The sequence below is a fragment of the Gallus gallus genome, chromosome 1, assembly GCF_016699485.2.
Source record: "Gallus gallus isolate bGalGal1 chromosome 1, bGalGal1.mat.broiler.GRCg7b, whole genome shotgun sequence".
Classification (NCBI taxonomy): Eukaryota; Metazoa; Chordata; class Aves; order Galliformes; family Phasianidae; genus Gallus; species Gallus gallus.
This window is the reverse complement of record NC_052532.1, coordinates 165,692,201-165,707,516: the sequence shown is the minus strand read 5'-3', so window position 1 is coordinate 165,707,516 and position 15,316 is coordinate 165,692,201. Positions and strand designations below refer to the sequence as shown.

The 15,316-nt window shown below is 43.8% G+C and overlaps 1 protein-coding gene across 44 annotated transcripts in view; it reads left to right on the top strand.

Moving 5' to 3' along the window:
• Nucleotides 1-15,316, top strand: part of ELF1 (E74 like ETS transcription factor 1) — an 86,936-nt gene that overhangs the window by 22,705 nt on the left and 48,915 nt on the right. For 12 of the 44 annotated variants that reach the window (XM_046941558.1, XM_046941505.1, XM_046941446.1 and 9 more), the window contains exon 2: nt 1,391-1,492. The exons of 11 other annotated variants lie outside the window; for them this stretch is intronic. The gene's annotated coding sequence lies outside the window, so the exon portion shown is untranslated. Of the gene's footprint in view, nt 1-990; nt 1,046-1,390; nt 1,493-3,953; nt 4,198-13,109; nt 13,167-15,316 lie in introns of those variants that run through there. 21 more of the 44 variants (XM_046941561.1, XM_046941494.1, XM_046941447.1 and 18 more) reach the window with 7 other exon arrangements.

Here is a 15,316-nt window from a genome sequence, read left to right as displayed (position 1 = left end):
CTCGGCACAGAAGCGTGCGTCGCTTGGGGTGAAGCTCTGCGGCCGCCTGTTGAGAGCAGCGCACTTAAAAAAAAGCACTCGCAGTTTCGCTGCGCTTCGGGCACGCTGTCGTCTTTGAGACGTGTCAGTATCTCCGGCACGCTGCTGCTCTAACTGCCTGGGTGGCGGCTCAGCCGCCTATAGTACACACGATATATTTCATCTACTGTAGGAATAGCTTTCAGAACTCCGCACACCTCTGCACGGCCGGGCACTGTTTAGCCGGGCGCTGCTCGCACTGAGCACCTTTACTCTGCCAAGCCGTGCTGCCCTAAGATGGCAGGGCAGGGCTGCCGAGGGGCTCACCTCACACCTCACCCCCGCTGCTCTGCTTGCTGCCAAAACGGTCGAATTCGGCTGCAGCTGCCCCTGTGTGGTTTTAAAATAGAGGAAGTTAAAGTGTTCGGTATATAAAAACGGACCGGTGCTCTCCTTTCCTGAGAAAAGAGGTGATAGCAGTGGGGGTTGTGGATGTGACAGTGGGACAGAGCAGTTGTAAAAATGGGGTTAGCGGTGGTTGGAGCAGGAAAATCCTTGAGATGGTGCTCTGTCAAACTACTTTTCAGCTTTCGATGCAGGAAAAGTGCCTCGATGCCCCTAATTGTGTACTTCTGAACTCGAGCACAATACCTCGTAAAACAGACGAGTGTTTCCATCTTGTCTGTAGTTGAACAGAAACGTACGCTAATAGCTTTAGAAATCTGGTCCGGGTAAGTAGCTTTGGACCCAATGCTTCAGGCTCTCAGTTGGGCTGAACGTCTTCTGCTTGGAAATGAGTGACAGGGAGCTCCAGCTATCACACTGAGAGGAGTACTTTGCAGTTTCATTTGCTGTTTGAAGCCGATATGTGACAGTATAATGGAGTCTTGCTTAATGCTGTGATCGGTTACAGGGGAGGGAGGGAAGGAGGGAGGCAACCATTAAGTACATGGTCATGTTTTGGGTGAGGCTGCCTTTGCTGCTTTCCGCAGTTCGCTCATACCTCCCTTCTGCACCTTATGGTACGGTGTGTTTTTCCTGTCTTTGGTTTTACGTTTTGCCTCTTTTCTATCTTAAATCAACTTTTCTTGTATGGGCTGTGGGAATTTTGCTCAGTGTGTTGTTTCACTCTGGCAAATCCACGGAAGAATTGATAAAGCGACCGAGGAACCACTTGGAAAGGAACTGTTTTGAGTAGGTGGTAGAAGTTTCTTTCTGAAGGGCTCTTTAACGGATTTGCATCATCCGTTTTTGTCGTGTGTTTTATTTTCGGATCTTAGGGCTGAGCTAACAATTGCCTGTCGTGCTGGCAGCCAACAGCACGAGCCTCGCTTTCCTCACCTCTTTCCTTCACTTCTTTTTCGCGTACCAGGCCCTATCAAGACATCCAGCCTTCAAATTTCAAGCTATCCTATCCTTAGCTCCCAAGCCTGCACACCTTCTCTTGGGCAGAACGCTTCTTCTGTGCTGAAGGGTAAGTGCTGCTGCTTTCCCTTGCGCAGGGCTTCGTGAAGGGGCAGTTCCTCTTTGAAGGTAAAAGCTGCCATGTCTGTGCTGCTGGGTGCCAGGACTACACAGGCATCTGGGGAACAGTGAGTGGCAGGAAGGGTGATATGAAATTCGTGAGAATCCTGATGGATACTGTCTTGAATGGAAGTAGTATCGTTAGATGCCAGTTAGTTTGGACTCTAGCTCTCTTTTGCAGAAATACTGTTTTCTAATGTATTCTTTATTTTCATCTGTTGACTGATAGAATTGCTAAGTCCGTGATCTTGGCACTCAAACAAGAAAAAAAAAAATCGAATGTACAGATTTTAAGAATGCTGTTGGCCTGGTAGAGCCTGATGTTTCAGTGTTGCTGCAAACTCAGACTCTAGTGGTGTTCTTTACTCTTTGGACACTTGTGTGCTTAGAAAAACACACGAGGTGTATATACCCTTCTTTCTTTTCAGCAGAGCTGAGTTTGAGGGTGGGGAGACTCCAGGTGACCTGTGCTATGTGAGCTGCTAGGAAAGGCAGTGGAACATAAATGCAAGAATTCCATTTATATCAGTGAAGAAGTTTAGATCTCCAAACCAGCTTTCACTTCTTGAAAGCATTAGTAAAAATTTCTCACGTTTCACTGGCAGATTTTGTTGTTTGCACTGACAGTTTGGTAACTTTTACGTTTTGTTGAGTGGTGTAGAGCAGCAAAGACTTTTCCACCTGGAGTGATTCAGTAGAGGAGTGGCAGGAGGTGGAGTTGATGTTTCCAGCCATGGTTGTGCTCCACTCTGTGTGCGCTGAAGCATTGCTACCATACACCAATGACTTACCGTGCTTATCCTTTTAATGCCACTGAGAAAGCAAATAATCTCTAAAGCACATCAAATTGTATTTAAGTGTTCCTTACCAGATAAAGTGTTTGACAGAGACTGTGTGTGCTGAAATTGGAAGTCTTTGCTTATCATAAATCTGCCGCAGCAATATGAAGTGCTGTAGGCTCTCTCCCTCTCTTGATACGAAGTGCTGATCTCTGAAGAGGTAAAAAAACAATTTATTCTTTGGTATGGATCTGTCTGCGGAGCTTCCAGCTGTGTCGGTCTTTGTGCTACAGGGATCCCATTAGATAGGGATTGAAGTTTATGCATTCTTACCTTGATGTGTTTTAGGCCTTGACTACCTAACAGCTGTCTTTAGTGAGGAATTGGGTGGCTGGAGCTCAGGTCATTTATCTGTCCTTAAAGAGATCAGTCATCTTGGGTCACGTGTGACTTCGTTCTCAGTTACGGTTTGAATGTGACAGTGATGGCCATTTTGTCAGCCTCCAAAGAACCTGCAGTTCTCAAACCTGTATGTAAAAGTTATTTTTATGTATTGTGGAAAAATTTTTTGCAGTTAAGATAATTTGCTAGGAATAGGAATACCAAATATATAGGTTGGAAACTGTGGGAAAGAGTTGTTTGTAGAAGCAGGCAGTGACACTCAATCCATCTATAATTAGACATTTGAGTCTATTTCTAGAATCCTCTATATTTAGCTAATCATCAACATTTCTGTGTGAATATACCAGATTTTTTTTTTTTTTTTTTTTTTTTTTTTTTGAGGGATGTTTTGCACTTCCTCAGTGGTTACTGTTAGCGCAGAACTGTCTCATGGCTTCATTTGAGAGCTCCTAATTTGGGTTTACTTTATCCTCTCGCGTGGTGGTGGTGGTGGTTCAAAGTGGGCTCAACATAAATGTCTTCCCACACTCTTTCAGAATTGGAAGAAGGGGGTCAGCTTGATTCACATTGCTGTCTGCTGTTGGAAGAAAGAGAATGTGTTAATACATATTGTGGCCACGTGCACTGTTTCTTCATCCTGTATGTTTTTCTGGATGTACTCGTGTTCTACATGGGACATTTTGACACTTAATGAAACCGACAGGTCAGGGGAAGGCCACTTTGCTTTTGTGAGCTTTGTATCAGGTCGCTTGTGCTGTTTTCCATTTTCAAACTATCTCAGTATTTGTTCAGTTTTGTATTACAGCTAGGGAGAGAAACGGCAAAATGTGATTGTGAAACTACGGTAACAACTTGTGATCCCTAGGGCTGGCCACTGTCAGGCAATTAATGTTTAACTTGCTTTTCCAGCCAGACTCAATTTCAAGTTAAAAGCAAGTTGACAAGGATACTGTTAGTTTTCTCCTCTCTGTGTGTGCCGTGCAGAATAGTTTAGGAGCTAAAGAGTAATTTCCCAAGGATGTGATGGCACGAATTGTTTGTAGCAGAGGTTGTCTCTCCAACCAGAAGAGAGCCCTCTTTGGAATAGCTTTCTTGAAAGCATGAGGAGTTGCTTGCTGCCTGCTGAAGGCAAAATCTGGCCCTGTTCCTTGGAGGTGGTTGTTGCATTATCCACTCCCAGTCTCTTGTTGTGTTTGCTGTGCTGTGCTGTTATTTTTTCCCCTCTCCAGAACCTCTGTAAACTATTTGCTCTCCGCAGCTATTCAAGAATCGTAACAGTGCTGCAAATGAAGCGTGGGAGCTGAGTTAAGAGATTAGCTATCAAGAAAATAATGTACAAGTTTACATGCCGTGGGGTGGGAGACTGCAGCAAAGCTACACAAATTGAAAGGATTTACTTCGCTGGCTACGTGTGCCTCTATATGAGCTCGTAGAGAGCTGTGAGCCCAGCAAGGTGTTCCAGGTGCCTTCCCTGGTATGTTATAAAAGGGTGAAATGCTGTGGGTTTTGGTTTCTTGTTTTTTTTTTTGTTTGGTTGTTTGTTTTGTTTTAATACTTCAATTTCAAAAAGAGAAAAGAAGGAACTGTAGAGAGGAAGTGTCTGTTGGGGGACTTTTTTTCTCTGCAAAGGTGGTTTCAGACATACGAAAATGAAACTTCGTGTGTTGAGATGCAGTCTCAAGTTTGCTTGAGTGCAAGGTGAAGAGTGTAGCATTTGTAAAAGCATTGGACCTTTCCTATTGGAAAAAGTGTATTTCTTTCAGAATTCAGCTAAAAGCGACATTAAGAGTTGCTTGAGAAGCAACTAAGAGAACTAACATTTTAACTTATCCGAAGGGGCAACAGTGTAGGAAGCCAATACTTTTTGGCCATTTAGAAACGGACCTTGGGGTTTCTTCCGAGAGGAGAAAATAACTATTGGTTGAAAACGTTCCTAAATGTGTACTTCTGGTAACTATGTATTTTTCCATGTAATAGGATATTCGACCATTTGTTTTTATGAGAAGCAAATTATCTTTTAATATGATCCTTCGAACGAGCTCTATTAAATGTTTCAGTGGTAATGGAGTAGAAATAATTCAGAACAGTAACAAATGTCAGAAAGCTTTTGCCAAACTGCAAAATAAGACCTGCATATCACAAAAGTTTTGATTAGAAATAACAGGGCTATTTATAGAAAAGATGTCGCAGTTTTGAAGCCGTACAGCTAGAAAGGATGTGCTTTGTGTTGTAATGTATGCAACGTTTAAAGCTTCTCTTACACACGTGCCTTATCTTCCAGGGAACTGAAGAAACGTTTTGTTAACTGTCAGGTTTTGTAAACATCTGAGAAGTGCTGTGACATGATTATGTTGATCTACTGGGATTTAAAATGTGTACCCTTTGAGTAGAAGGACAGTAGCGGTTATTAGCAGCACTGAGTTAGCTGGGTGAAATAAACACTGCTTAGTGAGGGGAGGCTGCGGGTCTATGTGTGATGCACAGGTGTGAACAGGAGGAAAAAAAGAATCAATTGGAAGTTTTGTGGGTTCATTTTTTTGTTGCTTTATGTGAGAATCTCTAGATGACGTGAAACCGGGAAAAAAGTTGGCTGTGTTGTGAAAGCAGCTTGATTTTGAAGGTTGGCAGAAGTCGTGTTTGAAGAACATGCTGTCGGCGCCGTCTGTCATGACCAAGCTTGGTGCTCACAGACTGGGTGGGGAGTTGCTGCTGGTGCTCGATGCTGTCTCTGGTGCCTTCGCTGCTGGTGTGCAAGTTGAATGTGCTGGGACCTCACTGCGACTGCTTGTTTTCACTCAGAACTGAAGGTTGCCTGCCTAACCACCCCCTTCACAGCACGGCCCATTAAACCCACATGGCAGTGGTTTGAGTGGATGTGCCCTGAGGCCCAGAAGGGAGCTGTAGAACCAAGCAAGTTTTATTCAGGTAGCGAACCAGCCTGGAGGTGATGGGTTGTAAAGCCTTACACCTCTCATTTAGGAAAGTGGCATCTACCCAGGCCCTTACCTTGCCCTTAGGTTCTTGACTCAATGGTAAGTTGCACTCATTGAGCTCAAGTTGTGATTTTAACTCTATACATGTCTGCATACAAGCTAAACATATGTATATCAGTCTCATTTAATTGTTCTACATTTACTATTAGCTAAACTGCTGGAGGTGAGCGCGATCGTGTCTGCATGTTTCTGTGGTGAACGTAATCATGTCTAGGTTTTTTCATGGTGGAGGCTTTGGGAGTACCCATTCAGCTGCACCCGTGCTGCTTGGGTGTACCCACCCTCATTTTTCCTCTCCGATACCATAGTTTTCTCCTTACATTTTATTGCCTTCCCCTCCCATCCACAGTCTGAACTGTTTGTGTGCGCAATCCCTTATCTGGTTCAGCTAAAGCCAACCACGTTAGCAAATGAGGTGTTCAGGCCATGGGAAGGTGCCTGGCTCTTTGGCTGGGACTGATTTATGAGCGGTGGAGCTGGGGAGTTTGTGGGAAGAGAAATCATAAGCTGGGGCTGAAAGGTTAGCGGGAGGACAAAGTAACACTGTTGTCCTTGGGACAAGTCAATTGTCTACAGCCAAAGCTTCAGTGAAGAGATAATTAGGACAGTTAACTCTCCCGCAAAGTATATTTTAAACTATTAAAAAGCGGTTTTACGAATGAATTGTCTGAACCCTACATCTAGATCCTCCCGTTTGCAAGGCAACTGTTAACCAGTAAATTAGGTTTTGGCCTGGATTATGTAGTGAGGTAAGTCTTGATAATATAAACTGGAAAGAAAAGGTGTTTGTGCGTTAGTTAGTCATGCAAGTAAAAGTCTGCAGTGTTTTTGATAGTGAGCGAAGCTCGGGCTTTTTTGTCTGTTTTCTTCTGCAAGAAAGGGAAGGAAACACAGGGATGAGAACTGCACTGCAGCTTTCTGAAAGAATGTTGTTAACGTCTTGCTTTGTTAAAAATATTCTAGTTATTCCTGTCTGCTGAATTGGGTTATTGAAACGAGATGATGACCTTTGCTCCGAGCCTGAACAATATGAGAGGAAAGCAGGTGTTGGAAAAGATTAAAGCTTTTAGCTCTACCAGAACACGCAGATAGAGGGCTGAATCTGCTAGGATGCTGTGTTATTGCTAAGACTATGAAAACTAAGAAGAATTTGAAAAGTTGATAATGGTCAGTTGCCAAGAGCAATGCTGTGATAAATTATTAACTCATTGCACTGTACTGCCTCGTAGTGCAAACAGTTAGAAGCTGGTTACTGTGCTCTGCATGGTAAGTCAACACTGTAAAAAATTCCTTGGTTATCTGGAAAATGTCTTCTTTGGGGTGTTTATTAAAGGGACACTGTGGGATTAAAAATCGTGTTCCCCTCTGTTGAAGGGGGAAATAGAAATACGTGCATCAGTTGATTCCTTGTTGGCTGGAGAAGCCTGGCCAGTGGATGTCGATTCGCTCAGTTTCACTTTTGCTCCTCTGCCTACGTGGTACTCTCAGATGTAATTCCTTCTGCCTCCCTGCAAAAGCTTGATGGGAGCAAGGCCGGCGGGTTCATAATTTTGGAGGTGCAAAACAAGTTGATTCATAGCTGTTCTGAAGGAAAAGCAGTTCTGTGGAGACCACTCCTCCGTTGTTAGCTGTAACCAAGTTAGGTGAAGAAATGTCGAAGCGGACTGTTTGGAGCATGCTGGTGCCTCGCTGCCACTGCCACACGGCAGCTTCTTCAAGGAATTCATTTTCAGTTTTGTAAGAATTGAGAAATCCTGATTTCTGCTTAGCTTTCTTAGCTTTTACAAACGTAAACAGCAAAACATTTTCCTTTCTATTTTTTGGCTAAAATATACAGAGCTTGAAAACTCAAGGTGGTCTTCAGGTGCCTCAGAATGAAGATTAGTTATAAAAGAACACTCTCACAATTACTCTGGCCCTATATGTGTGTTACATTAATTTTTGGCTAATTTAATACTGCATACTCAATCTACTAGAGATGGTTATACTTGTGAATATAACTTCTTTTTGTTATGCTTAAGACTACAGCTGTAATACCATGAAAATAACTGCGTATGAGAATCTTGAAATGTTCGCTGTAATAAAATCTGCTGTTCATTAGCAGAACGCAGATAAACTTTCAGGTTTAAAAAGAATACCCAATTTGAGAATAAACCATTTCTGGATCAGTTTGCAGCATCTGCCACCCCAGTTTTCATAGGAAAACATTGAATCGTGCCAGGACATGTTGCAAGATATGACCAACGTGACTTAGGAACTAAGAAGCGAATCTATAAAATGCTGTTGGCTACATAGTATTGTTGGAATCTGAGATGGAAAATACTTCTTTTTCAGTCCTCTTCTAAGTCCTTTTGCCAATCCAGCAAAATTTAGTAAGGCTCAGATCATGCTGCAAGGCTTTTTGGTTCAGAAATGCTTTTGAGCAACTATTGCTTTTTATCTTCTTTAATTTGTTGACCGTTGAGGGTTACTAGAATGTTTGTCAAGGGTGAGACTTGTGTCATAAATGGACTTCAGAGATGCTGCAGAAGCAAGCATCTGCTGCAAGTTCTTCCAGAGGCTTTATGTTAGTGTCTCATGAGTCCTGTATGGAACTTTCTTCAGACTTTCAGGGGCGTGGATGCATCAAGGTTCTGTCATGGAGGGGTGTAGTCTTGCCTTCTGGAGCACTGGCCAGCTGCTGTTCTTGGAAATAATCCAGGTGGTCACAGAGCTCAGATGGCAACGTGTGAAAAACTGGGGATGAAGACGGCTCTGTCAAAAGAACCTAGTTACACATGAGTCTTCTAGTTAGAAATAGGGAGAATGTGGAGCCCGACCTTTGTCAAGAAATAGCAAAGTATTGACTTTGAGATGGCCCTTCTACTACAGGTGCCAGTCACCGTTTGAATGCGATTTTATTCCCAAACTGTTCTGGGATAAAAGTCGAGAGTAGCTGGGGGTGGAGAACCTTGCTTCCACAGAGGGTGAAATACCAGGACTCCATGAAATCCAATTACTACTTTTATTTGTTTGTTTGTTTGTTTGTTTGCTGCTGCTTCTGAATTTATACAGAAAACTTTCCCTAGACTGTAGTAGAAGGTGATAGTTAAATCTACCAGATACCTACCAGTTGTTTTATGCCTCAGCTTAATACACGAGTGATGTTTTCTACTATTTTAGTGGGCAACCCTGCAGATATAGCACAAAATTGGTTTCGGTCAGCTTTATACTGCAGTAACAAAAAAGGTGGCTACACGTGGAGGAAGAATATGAGGCCATCTTAAAGATTCCTTGCCATACCTGGAAGTATAATTTTTTATCTTGGCCATGGAGGTGATGTCTGGCTACATTATGGGGCTATCTGGGACATAACAGAAGGCTATATAGCGAGGCAGAGTGTAGCATATTGCTTCTCATATATACGTACCACGTAAAACTAGGCGGTATTAGAAAAACTGTGCTGGAGTTTCTGCTTTTCACTGTGATTTTGCTGTGTCTAGCAGCTGATTCTTTGCTTGCTTAAGCCGTGTTAACTGCTGTGCTTACGTTGTTGCTACTATATGCCTCAGCATTTGAATTTTGTGGTGGAGTAGCCAGTGTTATTGGAGGTGTTAGTGGTAGAAGAGTCCCATGGATCACCCAGCGTGTCCCCTTCTGTGGGACGGGGTGGTCTCCTCAAGCAGAGGTGCCAGTGCCGTGTGGCAGAGCAGTTTCTGCCATCAGCTGTGGTTCGTTTCTGAAGATTTTTACTTGTTTGCTTGTTCATTTCAAATGCCAAGTCACCTGGTTTCTTGGTGGCTTTAAAGCCTGTTTGAGGAAGGCCAGGTGCCAGAACATCCCGAGCCGGTCACGTGCTTTCCTCGGCTGTGGGGGGCGACGACCGCCATTTTACACTGTGCTTCAGCGGCCTTCTGGAGCCATGTTTCTGTAGGCATGACCTGATTCCTTTTCGTTCACACAGCTGACTGGCTTTCTGTGTGTGGGCACAGCTTATTTCACTGTTTTTGGAACAGTGAGAGGCTTCAGGCCTGGCGGGGCTGGGCCGTGGGGCAGATGGAGCCACATGGGCAGGAAGCGCCATTGCTCAGCCCCACTATCGCTGTCTGTGCTTCCTGTCAGTTAAACCGCCAGCAGCGGAGCAGATGCACCACGAGATGACTCCAGTTGCTGACACGAACTGCCAGTGCAACACTACTGCCACCTCAAAATGCACTCACGGCTGCAGGCTTGTGATACTATTATCCAGTCAGATCCTTCCTTAGATGCCTGAGTGTAAAGATCAGAACTTCACTAGTCGAAGAGAAAGCAGCACTTGAACTCTTGAAGCATAACCTGTAAAACAGTAACCAGCGAAGTTACTGGGGAGCAGGGGCCCAGTATGTCTTTTTCTGCTCCTACTGATATAGGAGTTCCTAAATGCATATGAGAAACAGAAGGTCAGGGCATGAAGTCATGTGCTTCCATGAGTGTCCTTCCTAGCAGATAATTGCCATGGTACTCGGCCTCGCCAGGTGTTATTGTAAGATACAATAACCTTCACAATGATCATCTTTCCCTTCTGATTCACTTGAGGGTCCATTTCGGAGGAATTCCTGGCTTTCAGTTAAATCACTCATTACACATGTACTCTAAAATGTTAAACAAACAACAACACAGAAAAAGCACTTTAAAACTTCGGTTTTAAAAGATACAATTTTTTTTTCTTTTTTTTTTTTAATATCTACATCTCATGATTTTGAGATAGGTGTATTGTTACAGCACAGTTACTTTATTGAAGATAGAGCCCCACCAGTATCTTCCTCTGCATCAGGTTTTGGAGAACTGACCCTCCACGTGTCAAAACTAAATTGGAACTGAAACTGGGCAGATAATTTCAGCCATTTTGAGTGGTTTGGTGCTCTTTTCTTCCCCATGTGACAGTGTAACAGACAGAGTTTTTCTGTTGTTTCTTTTTTCTTTTTCTTTAACTGTTGATGTGCTGATTAGCCAGCAGTGAGTGGAGAGAGGCTTCTTCGCCATGTGATAGTGTTGCTGTTTGCCTGTTCTTTAAAACAGAGCTTTTTACTCTGAGGGATGTATCTTCTGGATGGAGAAGATTTAGGGACAGTGAGATCAGGTGGGCAAGGACTTTCTTTGGTGTTCCTGGCTTTTTTTTTTTTTTTTTTTTTTTCCCTGGCTTTTCTCAGATTATCAATCAGTGGGCTCCGATCAAAGGTGTCTTGACTCTAAGGGCTCTTGGTTCCTTGAGTTCCTACAGGACAAGGAGCTGAGACCACAAGGCTAAAAATCTGAATTTTGCCTCTATGAAGGGCCAACTCCTGTGTTTCTGACCCAGTTGTGCTGGAAGCCTTTCTCAGCAGTAGGTTACTTGTGCTGATCTGTTTCTTTCAGTTTTAAGCACTGTTTTTCCTGTTTGAGAGGTAAGGTGCAAATAAGGCACACAGCCCTAGAGAAGACACACGTAGGAAAGCCTCCTAAAATCTTGCTTGAAGCTTATGGTACCTTGACAAAAGGCATGATATGGTGTGTGTATATTTGTTTCCCACCCACCCACAATTCTGCAATTCATGTACTGTATCTGTGATCACAGCAAACCACATTTGGTTGGAAAACTGAGACTTCACAATCAGAGACAACAGAGTTTTAAGTCACCATTAGATCAAATATCAGGTGTCAGAAAAAGAAGAGAAAAAGAGGCTAAAGGACAAGTGATGGGATGGATTAGGAACTTTACCTTGCTTATGATACCAGTTAACCTTCCAGTTTAACCTCTGCTTTCCCTTTTTTTTTTCCTCCTCTCCCCTGCTGACTCTGTTCAAGTTGAACACTATAATGGGAGAGGAAAGGGTAGGGTGGAAGTGGTAGATAAAATGTTATTTTCATCTCTGGTTTCTATGATAATTTGAAGTTTTCATGCTATGGCTGAGGTCTACTGAGAAGCTGCTTGCATGGTGAGGCTAAAGGAACGACCTTAAGGCTGTGTTTCTGGCCCATGGGCAGTGGAAAAAACTGGACTCTCCAGGAGAGGCAGTCTGCATTCCCTCCCATAGGCTACAGGGAGAACTTAGAGCAACCATGGAGATATTTGAGATTTTGGAAGCCATCTGAATTTAGAGGATTTGAATGCAGGGAAAAGTCCTTCATGTGCACACATCTGTGTGCTTGCATGAATAGCAATGTAGAATATGGTGCCTTTGCTTTTTAAGCCCATATAACAAGAGTGGGTGTTGGCCAGTCCTCCTTACTGCATAGCAAAATCTTTTTGAACTTGAGTGTAATAATACCTGTTCTGCTCATTCTCTGGAGCTGAGATGAGGTGAAAGAGGACTCCAGGAACCCTTCAGAAGCTGGAGGCCGCTGTGAGGTTGCACAGCTTTTGGTTGGAGGATGAGACTGAGTATGTGGCCCAGCCCGGGTTGACCATCGCTTCTGTGCTTCTCTCAGGTGGTTTGGTTTCCCCAGCACTGCAGCCTGCCTTCCCTCTGCAGCTGAGCAGTGCAGCATCCCATGGCAGGGTCTGTGGCTGGGCAGTGCAGGGTTGCATGCAGCAGCCTCTCCCAGTTGAGTTCTGCAAAGGACACAGGAACTTAAGTGATGAAATGAGGAAGAGGTGAAGCTTGAATTTCTCTCCACCTGCTTTGCGGGGTCTCCAAAACTTTCCAAAATACCCAATTTTTTGTAGGTCTTTTCATGTCACACTCATAAATTTCTGCATCTAGATCATTAGCAGTGAATTCCTGCGTCTCCTCAGAGCAGGTGTTTGCTCATACAGGAGGGAATTGGGCTTCACAGCCAACTTTTCCCCAGACATTACGAAATGAGAAATACTGGCCTGTCCAGACACTGCCTTCCCTGGAGGGACCTTTGCAGGCTCCACTCCTTTTCCACATAGCTTTTAAGAGAAATCTTTCTGCTTTTTTTATATTCTTGTTGGTCTTTGACACGTGTTTTGTCACTGTTTGAAACCCCACAGTGGGAATTGTTAGTCTAGTAGCGAGTCAGATAATTTATCTTCCTTAATAGCCAAGTTCACTGCTTTCAAATTCCCCAGACAAATAGTCTCCCTTCCTAATCCCACCCTATCCAAATACTTAAGAACATAACATCTAAGCTACGCTGATCTATAAAAGGAAAAATTCTCAAATGGCATGAGAATATTAGTTTGTCCTGTACTACATAGCTGCAAGTTAATGTATTTATTATTTTAATTAGCCTGTGCACACGTTTTCAGAGTGATGTGAGTAGATACGTGGCATTTTGAAGCATATTAAAGAATGGGTAGTTTGAAAATTTTACTGCAGACATTTCAGTGAACCAGATCTGCCACGTGCTGCATCCTGGGTAGGTGTTCGGTGGAGCAGAAATGCTTGTGCTCTTCATCCTGTTAATGCTCCTTCTCCCTCTGCTCCAGTTTAGGCAGCCTGGTTGACCCAGCCCTGCAGCAGGTTTGGGGAAGCAGCAGCGCTGGGTGAGTAGGTTATCTCCAAGAACAATGCAAGAGTTCAGTGTGTGACAGAGCAAACTCCTGAATGTATTTGGTTACCTTGTGAAATACCGGCTGAAATGAGACAATGTACGGAAGTGATCCAAGGGATGGAACGCCTCCCCTATGGGGACAGGCTGAGTGCTGGGACCATTGGGTCTGGAGAAAAGAAGGCTCTTGGGAGACCTGAGAGTGGTCTTTCTGTATTGAAAGGGGGGCTATAGGGAAGAGGGGGACAAACACTTTTGCAGGGTCTGCTGTGATAGGGAAAATGGTTTCAAACTAAAAGAGAGGAGATTCAGATTGTATATAAAGGAATATTTTTCTTTGATAGGAGTGGTGAGGCACTGGAACAGAGCTCCAGAGAAGCAGTGGGTGCCCCATTCCTGGAGGCATTCAAGGTCAGGCTGGATGGGGCTCTGAGCACCTGATCGAGCTGTGGGTGTCCCTGTTCATTGCAGGGGAGTTGGACTGGGTGACCTTTAAGAGTCCCTTCCAACTCAGATGGTTCTATGATTCTGTGATTAAATGGGAAATCAGAGCAACATATTGTTTGTTTCTTAAAAATAATGTTCGTAACCACGTATATCAAGAGAGTTAACGTTGAAGATGCTAATAGTAGAAAGAAGAGATTGTGGCAAAGACTGTAGGTGATAAAAGCCAGAATTGCTTTCCTCTCTGCAGGAAAGAGGAGAAAGTCTAAGGAAGTTTGAGGGAGGCAAAATAATTCTGGTCCTTTTGCTGGATACAATGGTGACATGCGTATTCATTATATCTAAACTGGATGGGATTGTCGGGCTAACCTGTACACAGAGCCCTTTGTGCATGCTGTGTTCTCCACACCCCTAAGTAGCTGGCTGTCTAGTTGCAGGCTGGTTTGTGTACCAAACAAGTCACAGTGAGAGCCGGGGGTTTTTGTTTTGTTTTTGAAGGCCCTCTGGCTATGTAATGCTTATCCTCTCTAACAAGGCTGTGTCCCTCCCTCTTTTTTCTGCATGTCTGTGTGTGCACTGATACCTTTTCATGGTTATTTCCAATGTCAAGTTCAGTTTTAAACTAACGTTTTGAGAGCATTCCTTGAGTTAAGAGCAAACTGCTTGGCAGGTGACTTTGCTCCCTTCCCTGCGTACTGTGGGAGAGTCTACTAATGGTGTTTACTTGAGCATATCTGGAGTATTTTCTTACTTCTTACCTCCTTCCGTGGGGAGCTGTGGCCAGGAATGTGAGCACAAGTTACCCATGCAGAGAGCACGTACAAATTCAGGGCTATGACTCATTGTGCAAAAGGAAAACCTACAGTTTCGGCCTTCTAATCAAAACCCGTCTGAGCCCTTCAGCTTAGGAGTTTAAAAGCTCAGCTCCCTCATTTTACCGTTCTCACTTAATTTAAATAGTTCTTATTAAGTGTGTCTCTGATACGAGTTGCAGCTATGGTGATCCATAGAATATGACAAACAAGAAATCAGCCAGAAGAGCTTGCCTTACTGAGGTAATAGTGAGCCTGATGCCTTCATTTAGACAACCATTCTGGAAACACGTAGATTTTTTGATGTCCCATTTCAAAGAACGGGGCAGTCATGGTGTGAGTTCTTCCTAATGAATGCTATCTGAGTAAAGGGTGCAACTGAGCAAGAACTAAAGTTGAAGGCACTCATGCTCAAAGAAAACCGAAGTTACATTAAAAAAGACAAACAATGTGGGATGTGTGAGGGGAGCAGCCCTTCAAAACCAGGCTTGTCTGTCCTGGAGTTCCCTGTGAGGATAGGATATTCATAGAATCATAGAATGGCCTGGGTTGGAAAGGACCATAATGATCATCGAGTTTCAACCCCCCTACTACGTGCAGGGCGGCCAATCACTAGACCAGGCTGCCCAGAGCCACATCCAGCCTGGCCTTGAATGCCTCCTGAAGTCTGACGGAAATCTCTTAGCCCTGTATACAGTCATCTCTTATCAGTTAACCTGACTGTAGGTCCAGCTTGGTACTTTGCACCTCTTCTCTCACTCATGTTTCTACAGGCTTTTTCAATCAAGTATTTCTACTTGTAAAGTGTTAGGAGGTGTTGCCGGTAACTCCTGGGTGGATTTGTCTGTTTGTTTTTGAACTCACATGAAAGCTCAGTGCAAACATCAGC